This window comes from Saccopteryx bilineata, chromosome 8 (genome assembly GCF_036850765.1).
Source record: "Saccopteryx bilineata isolate mSacBil1 chromosome 8, mSacBil1_pri_phased_curated, whole genome shotgun sequence".
Lineage (NCBI taxonomy): Eukaryota > Metazoa > Chordata > Mammalia > Chiroptera > Emballonuridae > Saccopteryx > Saccopteryx bilineata.
The window spans coordinates 46,449,294-46,461,696 of record NC_089497.1 but is presented as its reverse complement, the minus strand read 5'-3'; the positions used below and the strand labels follow the sequence as shown (position 1 = coordinate 46,461,696).

The window sequence follows — 12,403 nt, the reverse complement described above, 5'->3', positions numbered from 1 at the left end:
CAGGGGGCGATGCTCTGTCCATCTTGGGGCATTGCTCTGCCACAATCAGAGCCATTCTAGCGCCTGAGGCAGAGGCCACAGAGCCATCCTCAGCACCCGGGCAAACTTTGCTCCAGTGGAGCCTTGGCTGCGGGAGGGGAAGAGAGAGACAGAGAGGAAGGAGAGGGGGAGGGGTGGAGAAGCAAATGGGCGCTTCTCCTCTGTGCCCTGGCCGGGAATCGAACCCGGGACTCCTGCACCCCAGGCCGACGCTCTACCACTGAGCCAACCGGCCAGGGCTCCTCTTGATTTTTTTGATTTCCAACTTTTGCTAGCTTAAGGGGAAATTATTCTAAAGAAGTAGGCTAGTAGGTCTTATTTTTAAATTTTCCACCCAAATAAGCACCATGTTCTTTATGACTTAGACCACATCTGGATCTCTGATTTCAATTTTTAATATTGTGGCAGAGTCAAGAAAATGACAAATGAGGCTAGTCAAAATTGTTCAGCATCTCCCTTATGATGAATATTGAAGAGAGTGGAAATATTTAGCTTAGAGAAGACTCAGGAAGGATACCTATTTTAAAATAGTTGAACTTATCCTAAATGTGAATGGTATTAGCATTGCTTTACATAGTAAGTGTCCATGGGTGACAGTTATTAGGGAACAAATTAAGACTAAGATTCGGAAAGAATTTTCTCATAAATCAAACTAAGAATAGAATGACGCTTGCTGTCTTGCAAGGTAGTGAATGTGTTTTCAACTGAAGTGATCAAGCACAACTTGCCTGCCCACCTATCACAGACATTCCAAAAATGTCAGTATTTCTTGATGACAGGTAACTTAGAATATGTAAATACAGTAAAAATTCAATAAGTGTAAGCCAATTTGCCATTCTGTCTTCAACTCTAAAACAGGATAATGTGAAGGAGGTTTAAATTTGATACTGCGTATGTTGGAGTATATGAGGAACTTGCTTCTGGTGAATTAAAGCTAGAGAATTAAAGTTGGGCTAAACATAAAAGCAGAGAGAAAGATGGAACTAAAGAAAAGCCTCTGAGTCTTTTCCAAAGTTGGTGGCGAGTAATGGAGCAATCCTGCCAGTTAGCAAGGAGTTGCCTCCAGCAGGCATAGGAACAGATTGGGAGCAGAATGGTCTAACAGGAAAAGGAATCTCAGGATTTTTTTCTGTGTTCTGGGAGTGTGTGTGTGTGTGAAGAAAATGAAAGTAATATAATTTATTAGGAGAAGCAAAGAGAATATCGAAAGAAGGTAATTCAAAACTAAGAAATGGAAGAGAGCAATAGTGGAACTAGAGGCCAAAAAAGGATGAAAAAATGAACCTAAAAGAAATGAAATGGAAATATATGCAAAAGAGAAATGATGAGAAGGCCACGTTTACTCTGGCTCAAGTGGCAGAAAGAAAAATTCAGTGTAGGAATGAAGTCAGCATTGCCACGGCTTCTAGCCACTTGGCTCATTGGAGAAAGGGCCTGCTGGGACTCAGCTACAAATACTTACTTAGCAAGTTCATCCTAGGTTTCCTTAGCACTCCTGGTCATAATAGAGTTAGGAAGGAACTTGCTTGAGTTTGTTCCTCCCCTTCCTGTTTTGGATACTTCATTCACAGCGCAGGAACAGGCTCCATCAGGAGCCTGTCACCCAGGACCTGCAGCTCCACCAGGGGTCGCACTATCCTGATCTCAGCCAAACGACTTTTTCCTTCATATAGTGCATCTTCCTGCATGTCTCTTCTTGCCTTGTGCTCCACACTGTAAATTACCAGACATTCTTACTAAGCAGACAATTTATCTTCCCAAATGCTACTCTTATAAATTATGTTCTGTACTAATGAGAACAGGTTACACAGGTCTAGGTTGTTTCTTTTCCAGCCAGTCAATGTGCAGCCGAACCAGGATTTTCTATGTAAACATGCCTCATATTTTTTGTCCAAGCCAGAGTAGCTGCTCTATTCATGGACATCAAGTCCAATAAAAATGACACTTGGTAGGGTTTGGGAGAGATGGGCATGAGTCTTTGTCACAATGTTATCTAATCAGTTGTCATTTCTCTTTCTGGCTGTACTTAATCTGAGTAATATCTATCAAGCATTGGATTTTTCATCTGAATGTTTTATTTGCCGCAACGGAGAATTATAAAAAAGCCATTACAGGTCTAACACTGAGTTTTCTGATCCCCTCTGTGTCATGTACATTCTTGAACATAACTTAATTTTAAAATGGGAGAAACAGAAAAATTATTGCTAGCATTATGATGTTGAAAAAGGTTTATAATAGCAATAATCCCCCATGAAAACAGTTGTTATCATAGTTAATGCCCATTTTGTCAGCATGTTAACCTTCCCTGGCTCTGCCTTGGGCCATTAAACGACCAACCATTTGTTAAGCACCCCAGAGCAAGCAATTTCAGGGTGAATATTGCTGAGCTCATTTGCTAAGTAAAGCACCTGAGAAGACATAAATCCTGCACAGGTACCCGGAAAGACAGGCATCCCTATCTATACCTTATCTAAGCCCTTCCTTTAAGAATAGCTTGCCCTCGAATTACTTCTAGGACAGTCAGAGCCCCTCCACAGCCCCACAGGATCCTGTCTTACTAACCCAGGCCATCTCAAATTGACACTCTCAAAATCCTGCCCTGGCTGTCTCCTGCCATTCTTTCCCATGCCTAACTGGTAGCAGTGTTTAAGATGTTTGATAATTTTAATGCTGACCTTCAAGGATAGCTGCTGCATTTAAAATTCACACAGAATATAACTGAAAAACAGAATACAAGTGATGTTAACTTGCACACAAGAAGAAAACAGGAAAAGGAAAGGCTAGGATTCCTGTAACATCCAGGAATATCTGTCCCTTGGGTAGATGCAACTTTGTAATAAGCAATTTCTATTGTAGAATTATTCAATGTTAGATACATTCAATGCTTAACACAATATTTCTATTAATCAAATACCATTTCTGTGAGATTGGTGTGATAAATTGTCCCAATTGATAGGTGATGAAACATAAAATGGACTTAGGCTTTTTAACTTGAGATACAAGAATTTGGACCTGGATACTTTTTAACTTTATCACTACCATGATATAATGTATTAGTTTCCATTTAAAAACAAAACAGGCAAGGTTTTTTAAAAAATAGCTGGTTCCTACCTCATTTGCGTTATTTGTTAATTTTGTACCAGACCAAACAATGATTATCGCTATTATGGTGGTTGTAGTATTTCTTAAACTAACCAATCATTATTGTCCATGGAGACTCTGTTCAACAAGTCTTGTCCAAGTATGAGTTGGTTTGTGAAATTCCGATGAAGCAGAGTTAAAATAGCCTAAATATTGATCAAGTAGAGTATAATAAATTTTATTCAAACTTTCTTATAATTTTACATGAGAGATGGCTTTAAACTGTTACTATGAGCCCTCAATTGGTCCAAAATTATAAATCTCTAATTCTGAACAGAATTTAACTTAGTTAAAGGTAACTGCAACTATCTTTAACTACTTTCCTTTAGGGAAGAGCTATTTCAACCCAATCTCATTTCAGAGAAGTATATAGGTATGCTATGTAAGTTTAACATAATTAGTCATTTCATTAATGAAATAATTGGACCTCCTTAATCAAAGGTGGAACTTCTTCCTTACAGCTTAGTTTGAAGAACTAAATGGGCGTAGCAGTAGGAGGTACAAAAATTGGTTCAGAAGAAACAGGAAAAAATTAATGAGGAAAAAATCTTTTCTCATTAAAGTTCTAATTTGGTAAGGTTATATTCTATTTTTAATTTATACTTCCCGACATCATTTTCACCACAGTTAACATTGTTAATTGCTAATATCAGATGAGTACCATACCTAATGCATGCAAGGCAGTCCCCAAAAGCAGAACCATAGATTGTTTGCCAGATTATGGTTATGTTAGCCCTTGATTTCTCATGTTGGCAGAGAGATGCCTTAGAGCATATTCTGTAAATTCAGAGATAATCCTCCTAGCCTCTCCATTAGCTGTCTCAGCAACCTAGTATATTTAAAAGAGGAAAGCCTGGTTATGATTTAAAAACAATGGAAGTAGGCACAGTGCTTGATACTCTCCAATTGTAAAAGAACTGGTTTAAAGTTATGAGTCAAACTCAAACTCACTCTATTCCAAGCACTTGAATGCCATAACATTCGGTTGGAAGAAGTAGGAAGCTGGTTCATTCGCATATGCTTATCAATTATATGCACAAATGGCTCCTTTTATCATCTCCTGTCTGTGATTTTCCTCATTTGGTGGTCTGGCTGGCAGCCAGCCCTCAAAGCCTTAGTGTTGCTCTGAGTAAGTCGGGTTTCCTGCCTCTGCATTCCTTGTTATTCTATAGAATTGAGGTGTTAAAAAGCAATAAACCATAAACAGGTGTCCAGTATAAGGATAAATAAAACCAGAATGTGGAATTTCTGCAGATTTAATAACCTACCTATGCGCTACAGCCTTTTTGCTAAGTACAATGTTGCCAAATGTTCATTTATGCTGAGTTTTAGTGAATGTGTCAGGATCCGTTGTAGGATGCCTACAAATAATGTGGTCTAACAATACAATGAAAGCTTGAAAACAAATGTTTTGATAATTTGAACAGATTCAAGGCAAGCCCTACAATGATGTCCTTTTCACTTTTTTATGTTCTGACCCATTTTCTTGATTGGAAAAGTTGTTAAAGGCCCTGGCCAGTTGGCTCAGTGGTAGAGCGTCGGCCTGGCGTGCAGAAGTCCCGGGTTCGATTCCCGGCCAGGGCACACAGGAGAAGTGCCCATCTGCTTCTCCACCCCTCCCCCTCTCCTTCCTCTCTGTCTCTCTCTTCCCCTCCCGCAGCCAAGGCTCCATTGGAGCAAAGATGGCCCGGGCGCTGGGGATGGCTCCTTGGCCTCTGCCCCAGGCGCTAGAGTGGCTCTGGTCCCAACAGAGCGATGCCCCAGAGGGGCAGAGCATCGCCCCCTGGTGGGCAGAGCGTCGCCCCCTGGTGGGCGTGCCGGGTGGATCCTGGTGGGGGGCATGTGGGAGTCTGTCTCTCCCCGTTTCTAGCTTCAGAAAAATACAAAAAAAAAAGGGGGGGGGTTAAAAGGCCCAAAATTAAAAAAAAGTGTAGAATTCTTGATATGTTCCTCAAAATGTGTCCTGTGGCTTGATTTTATGCCACCTGTCTTGTAGACCTAGACTAAGAAAAGCTTACAACATTTGCTCTAAGGAGGATCCAACAGGTGGAGTTCTCATACAATGTGAGCACCAGTGGAACCCTGACACCATGGGCAGCCCTACCAGAGCGAGGACTTCCAGTAAGAGGACCGACGGAGCAGGGCTCTCTCCTCTTTGCAGCGCTCTCACCTCTCTTTCATAACTGCTCTCGGATATTAATTTTGGGTAAAATATCTTCATTGTGACATTGCAAATACAAAGCGGCAACTTGTGATGTTTTAACACCAGACTCTGAGCTTGTGCCTTCAAAGGAGATGTTGCCTAAAGTCATCAGACACTGAAAGGAAGAAGAAGGCTGGTGCCCCAAGGAGAGGAGCTCATTAGCACTCCCTGGAATCTCCAGGGCCTGCGACCTATGACAAAGACAGAGACTGAGAGAAAGTAAAATATCTGCAGGGTGAAGGGGCCCCCTGCCCGACAGCAGACAAGCCCAGAGCTGTGGGTGAACATGTTTGCGTGACCTGAGTCTGCATTTTCGACAGGAAGGGACGCTACCAGGGGCTGAGACTTTATCTCGGTGCTGACAGCCAGCAGAGTGGGGCTACACTGGAAACTGTTTTTGATTTGAGCATTTAGGCACATTTTCCTTGTTCCGTCTTTCCTTTTGTAACCCTCCCAGATGCCTGGAGCTTTTCCACACAGCCTTCCTGCATCGCACATCGCCTTTCAGAGACATGGGATTTTAAAAGTATAATTTAACAAAAGCCTGGAACAGTAGCAGCTATTGTTCATCCCCTTTGTTCTTCTTCTTACCAAATTTTGAGTTATTTAGAGTAAAAAGAAGTGGCATTGGTGTGGGAAACTAGAAACCTGAACAGTGATACCAGTGGCCTCTCACCTCGGTTTTCCCCAACAGTAATGAAGCTGCAGGGACGCAACCCCTTTCTTCTTGCATTCATACCACATATAGTATGTCTGTGTCTATGTGTACATTTGACCCTGAACAACACGGGAGTTAGGAGCACTGATCCCTACCTAGCACAGTTGAAAATTTATGTGTAACTTCTGACTGCCCAAAACTTAACTACTGATAGCCTGCTGTTGACTGGTATAAATAGTCTATTAACACTCATTCACTCATTTTACATGTTATGTATTATATGGCATTCTTATCATTAAGCAAAAGAAAATAAAATGTTATTTTAAAAAAATCACAAGATAAAATACATGTATAGCATTGTATGTATATATATATATATTTTTTAATTTGTGGACCTGGCCGATTTTCTCAGTGGATAGAGTGTCAGCCCCGCATGCAGATGTCCCAGGTTCAATCCCTGATCAGGGCACACATGAGAAACGATCATCTACTTCTCTTTTTCTCCTTCATCCCCTTCTTTCTCTCTTCCCCTGTTACAGCCAGTGGTTCAGTTGGCCAGAGTGTCAGCCTCAAGTACTGAGGATAGCTCAGTTGATTTGAGCATCAGCCCCAGATGGGGGTTGCTGGGTGGATCTCGGTTGGGGCACATGTGGAAGTCTGTCTCTCTCTACTCCTCTCACTTACAAAAAAAATAATATATATATAAAATTTATATATATATATATATTTATATTAATCAGAAAATAGAAAATAATATCTTGTATTTTGCTTAGTATCAATTTAGAAGCAGTTTCTTTCAAGTGAATGTTCGAGAATCCAAGGCAGCCTGACCAGGCTGTGGCGCAGTGGATAGAGCATCAGACTGGAACGTGGAGGACCCAGGTTCAAGACCCCAAGGTCACCAGCTTGAGAACAGGCTCATCTGGCTTGAGTGCAGGATCACCAGCTTGAGTGTGGGATATCTGGCTTGAGCATGGGATCATAGACATGACCCCATGGTCATTGGCTTGAGCCCAAAGGTTGCTGGCTTGAGCAAGGGGTCACTCATTCTCCTGTAGCCCCCATCAAGGCACATATGAGAAAGCAGTCAATGAACAACTAAGGTGCCCAACAAAGAACTGATGCTTCTCACCTCTCTCCTTTCCTGTCTGTCTGTCCCTATCTGTCCCTTTCTCTCTCTCTCTCTCTGACTGTCACAAAAAAATAAAATAAAATAAATCTAAGATATTATTTTCTATTTTCTGATTAATATATATATTTGAATATATATATATATATTTGACTGAACAGTTCAAACCCAAACCTGTGTTGTTCAAGAGTTACTGCATGTGCATGTATGCACACACATGTAACTTTTGTGTAAAACACTTTGAACTTTGATAGACTTGTGTTTTCATTTTTACTAGTGCTCTATATCAGTATAAGGACACTATATAATTCAAATCCAAGTCCCTCTAGAGCTAAAGACCAAGTTCTTTCCTTCAGTGTATTTCCTTCTCATGGAAAAAGAAAAAGCTCACCAGTATTATATAGGTATTAGATCTCAGTGTTTGGGGAAATAGTAATGCTCCAGATGATTAAAAAAAAAAAAGCCACCTGTTCATGAATGAACAAGAGTTTGGCTGAGGGCAGCAAAATCCCGGAGCCCTGCCTGCTCTGTAGCAGTCCCTGGGGCTGCATGCTGAGAAGCAGAATGTGTTCTATCCACCTGAGAAAAGATTTATTGCTTAGTCAGAAAAATCTATACCCTTGTTAAAAGATTATTATCCATTTTTATTATGCATCTGATCTTTGTAGATCACAAATTTAGATACTAAGAAATTTGCATTTCTGTTTTACATATGTATAAAAAAGCCCTCCAGCATGGAAGCCCTCAGTTACACATGCTATATGAGAAATGAATCAGGCATCTCAGCGGCTTTTACTCTGAGTTCCGTAATGGATAGGGGTTTCTAAACTCTAACCTCCCTGTTTTTTTGGGGGGGGTTTGCTTGGTTTTTTTTTTTTAATGAATACTGTTTAAAAATCACTACTGGCTGATGAGAGTTTGACAGGTTCAAGAAAAAGAAGCCCTATTTATGTGTTTTGTTTTTAAAGTCAGAAGCATTATAAAGTATTAGAGTCAAGGATGCTTCAAGGTTTTAAAGTGCTTTACCAAAGGAGATCTTTAAAAATGTGTATTAGCATGAGCAAATTAAAGAGTTTCCATATACTCTGCAATTGTTAAGGGAAAAAGAAAAAAACAATAAAAGCAAGCATTTAAACACAGCCCAAAGGCTAATTAAACAGACGTCTTCATCTGGGCTGGATTAGAGAGTCAGTCCTCAAGGCTCCCTGGCTTACTGCTCTCTGGGAGGAGCTCTTATCTCTCATTTTGGTACTACCAAATCTTGGGTAAAACAACTGTCACTTAACTAGTTCATTGGAACATGGTTTTTCCTCTAAATATGGACAGTCATTGTTATTCTAATGAAGGTACTTGCAAAAATTTTTTTAAACCTAGAAATTATTCTTTGTCATATTAAATTGACTTACATATTAAATAAATTTACATATTAAATTACATATAAAATACATATTATAACATATAAATTACAGATTGAAACACATGATGGGTTTTTTTTGTTTTGTTTTGTTTTGTATTTTCTGAAGTTGGAAACAGGGAGGCAGTCAGACTCCCGCATGTGCCCGACCGGGATCCACCCGCCACGCCCACCAGGGGGCGATGCTCTGCCCATCTGGGACTTTGCTCTGTTGCATCCAGAGCCATTCTGGTGCCTGAGGCAGAGGCCATGGAGCCATCCTCAGCGCCCGGGCCAACTTTGCTCCAATGGAGCCTTGGCTGCAGGAGAGGAAGAGAGAGACAGGGAGGAAGGAGAGGGGGAGGGATGGAGAAGCAGATGGGCACTTCTCCTGTGTGCCCTGGCTGGGAATCGAACCCGGGACTCCTGCATGCCAGGCCGATGCTCTACCACTGAGCCAACTGACCAGGGCTGAAACACATGTTTTAATGACCCAACACCCCAAACAAAATAAAGATGGGAAAGCCGATCTTTAGTGTATCTAGGCCATGTGTTGTACACGTGGGGAAACTGAAGATGTGTGGGAGAATTCAGGATGCTTGCTTTTACTGCCCAGTACAGATGAAGCTGGTGTATGATCTCCTGCCCCCGTCTTACCTGTGAGCTCCAATTAGTTGCACAGCTGAATAAAGGCCTTTCCAATCAGAACTCTTGATTTTATGTGATTCTGTCATTTGTATCCTACCCCACAGGCCCCACAACCACTCCCCCAGTAAAAGTCCGAGGAAAATAAATGTAAATCGATTAAATAAAATCACTTTCTTCGCTAATATGGAAATTAAGAGAGCCATTTAAGAGTGAAGATTGGTATACAAAGATAATAGACGTAGAGTCAAAGACACTTCTTAGAAGGCAGCATTTGATGTAGTGTGATCGTTTAGCTTTTATCTCTCCAGGAGGCCATCCCTTCCCTATTGTTTCATCCTTTCCATTAATGTAGCCTTGAAAATAAATGCACTGCTCTTCTGTCCCAGATAGGTTTAGACTTTCTGTATAAGGTTTGTTAGTGGTACTAACTAATACTCATTTTCCATCATAGTTTTAGGTTAAATATAAATAGATTGATAATATTTGCAGTACAAGTATAATGTATGGAGGTTTTGCATTAAGAACACTTTTTTATTTTTTATTTATTTATTTTTTTTGTATTTTTCTGAAGCTGGAAACGGGAGAGACAGTCAGACTCCCGCATGCACCCAACTGGGATCCACCTGGCATGCCCACCAGGGGCGACGCTCTGCCCACCAGGGGGCGATGCTCTGCCCCTCTGGGGCGTCGCTCTGTTGCAACCAGAGCCACTCTAGTGCCTGGGGCAGAGGCCAAGGAGCCATCCCCAGCGCCCGGGCCATCTTTGCTCCAATGGAGCCTTGGCTGCGGGAGGTGAAGAGAGAGACAGAGAGGAAGGAGAGAGGGAGTGGTGGAGAAGCAAATGGGCGCTTCTCCTATGTGCCCTGGCTGGGAATCGAACCCGGGTCCCCTGCACGCCAGGCCGACACTCTACTGCTGAGCCAACCGGCCAGGGCCTATTTATATGGGGAAAAATATAAGAAAGAATCAAAGGTTTTATAGATCATCAACATTAAAATGACCTTAACAAGCCACCTGCTGAATTTGCTGCCAATCCCCTACTCTGTAATTAGAAAGTTAGAGAGAACTAAGACTGTGCTTTGGCTGAGGTTACACAAACAGTGTGAATAAAATAAGGAATGACTGCTGGACCAAAGAATTCTTTAAAAATTGTCATTTTTTTTTTCAAAACTCAGCCATTTTTTCTTCTTCCCTGTGTGATCCCTGATCCGCGCAGGACGAACAGGTTGTTTCTCCTCTGTTCTCTCCCAGCACTCTCTGCGTGTGTCAGGGCTTCACGCTGCATACGATACTGATGTTTCATATTCATGTGTCTCTGTCTCGCATGAAACTCTCAAGATTTTTGATGACTGGAACAAGCTGTATCAAATTGTACATCCACAGCCTCTAGTTCAATGCCTGCAATGAAACCTATTTGTAGTAAAAAGTTGAATTAGCCAGGAACACTTTAAACAAGCCCACTCTCACAGTGCATTGATACATGATTTGATATATCCAAAAAATATTGACTAAGAACTTTTAGGAATATGTTATATAAAGTGACATATAACGCTAATGTCCCTTCATTACAGGCTAAAATTTGGCAAGCTTGAGGTTCAAAAACTAATTCATTTTGTGCATACTAAGTGTTTTAATACCATGGCTTTATTTTCAATGGTTTTATAGGAAATGATGCGACTGATCATCAGTGACGAGCCTTACTGAAACCAGAAAACTGTTAATGATAACTGATTCTTAGCAACGCATCCTGAGGTTTGTCAAGAGTTATGAAGTGTCATTTACCTTCTGAGTTTATTTATTTATGCCAAGAATAATATCTTTTCAAGAGCAGCTGATTAAGGGTACATCTACTAAGATAGTGTCTACAAATTAAATCTCTGATTTTTCTCTACATGGTCATCACTGCTCCCTAACTCCCCTCTTTAAGGGAACAACCTTATCCCCTGTAAGAGTACCAGCATATTTCAGAGAAGAAAGAACTTCATTAGCACTACCCTTAATGTCCTTTATTTTCTAGGAAGGTTCATCCAGAGTCATATGACAAAGCTGACCCTCATACTGACATAGATTTCTTCTGCTCGGGTCACAGCATATGTGTATAAATGTGCCTGGATGTGTTTCAGGAAGGCCAACTCACATCAGTTACCGTTGCATGTCTTTTAATATTTATATTAAAAAAAGAACACACTTTTTATACTGGTCATAGCCAAAACGACATGAATTATATCCCATCTCAAGTGAAAATATCTGAGCATTCTGAGATGAACTGAAAGTAGCTCTTTTACATTTCAGTGGACCAGACATAAGAATGAATGTGCTTCATTCAGGTAGAATCATAAGCTGCTTCAGGGTAGAGTCCATTCCATTGTTTGTATCTAACTACGGCAGTTCCCTGCATGATATGGAGGACATAGATTCTTCAGAATAAGTACTCATTGATTAAGTATCAGATGGGCTATTACATCCAGAAAGATACAGCCTGTGGTTCTCTTACCCACAGTTCTCATTTATTAATTTATCTTCATTTCTAGGTTTGCTCCTGGGACGCACACATGAGCACACTCCCTTGTGTTCTCAGATGGTCTTAAGCTGCTGGTCACACACTCTGCATGAAATCACACAACCTCTGAATGTGACAGCTCCAAGGGCTAAAATAAAGTCTGGCAGAAGGCATGGATTTACCAGACAGATAGCTCTAAAAAGTCTTGTTTCTACAGAGGTTGTGATTTCTCTGCTGAGATATTCACTAGAATTCTTCTCTTTGGTACTTCAGAAAGCATGGACATGATGAAAAACATGGGACTAGAGCTGGGAGCTCCGGGTTTGATCTTGTGTTTGCTTTCATAATATTATCACATCCCAATTCAGGACCATAGTATTCCTGAATATTCCACTTTGTGATGTGGAGGATAAATTAAACCATATATCTTAAGTCCTTAATTCTATGTAAACAGCAGAGCTAGACTCACATGATAGTATGCCTCATAATTATATGGATTTAGCGTGCTCTGCAATTCAGCTGATACAACTATGTATTGTCCAAAACCTGAAAATAACAGTAAATATTGTTAGTGTTTCAGCACCTAAAATTCACACTACCCCATTTGGTATAGTTTTAGACATTATAACTATAACTCTAAAATCATTCATGATTTGGTAAATATTTCTCAGACCCTCAGTCAACACTTAAAG

General features: G+C 40.7%; 1 non-coding gene across 1 annotated transcript; it reads right to left on the bottom strand.

Annotated features, from left to right (window-relative positions):
- Positions 1-203: 203 nt before the first annotated feature.
- TRNAP-GGG (transfer RNA proline (anticodon GGG)) lies at positions 204-279 on the bottom strand. The gene has a single exon. It is a non-coding gene; the product is annotated as a tRNA-Pro (tRNA).
- Between the last annotated feature and the right edge of the window lie 12,124 nt (positions 280-12,403).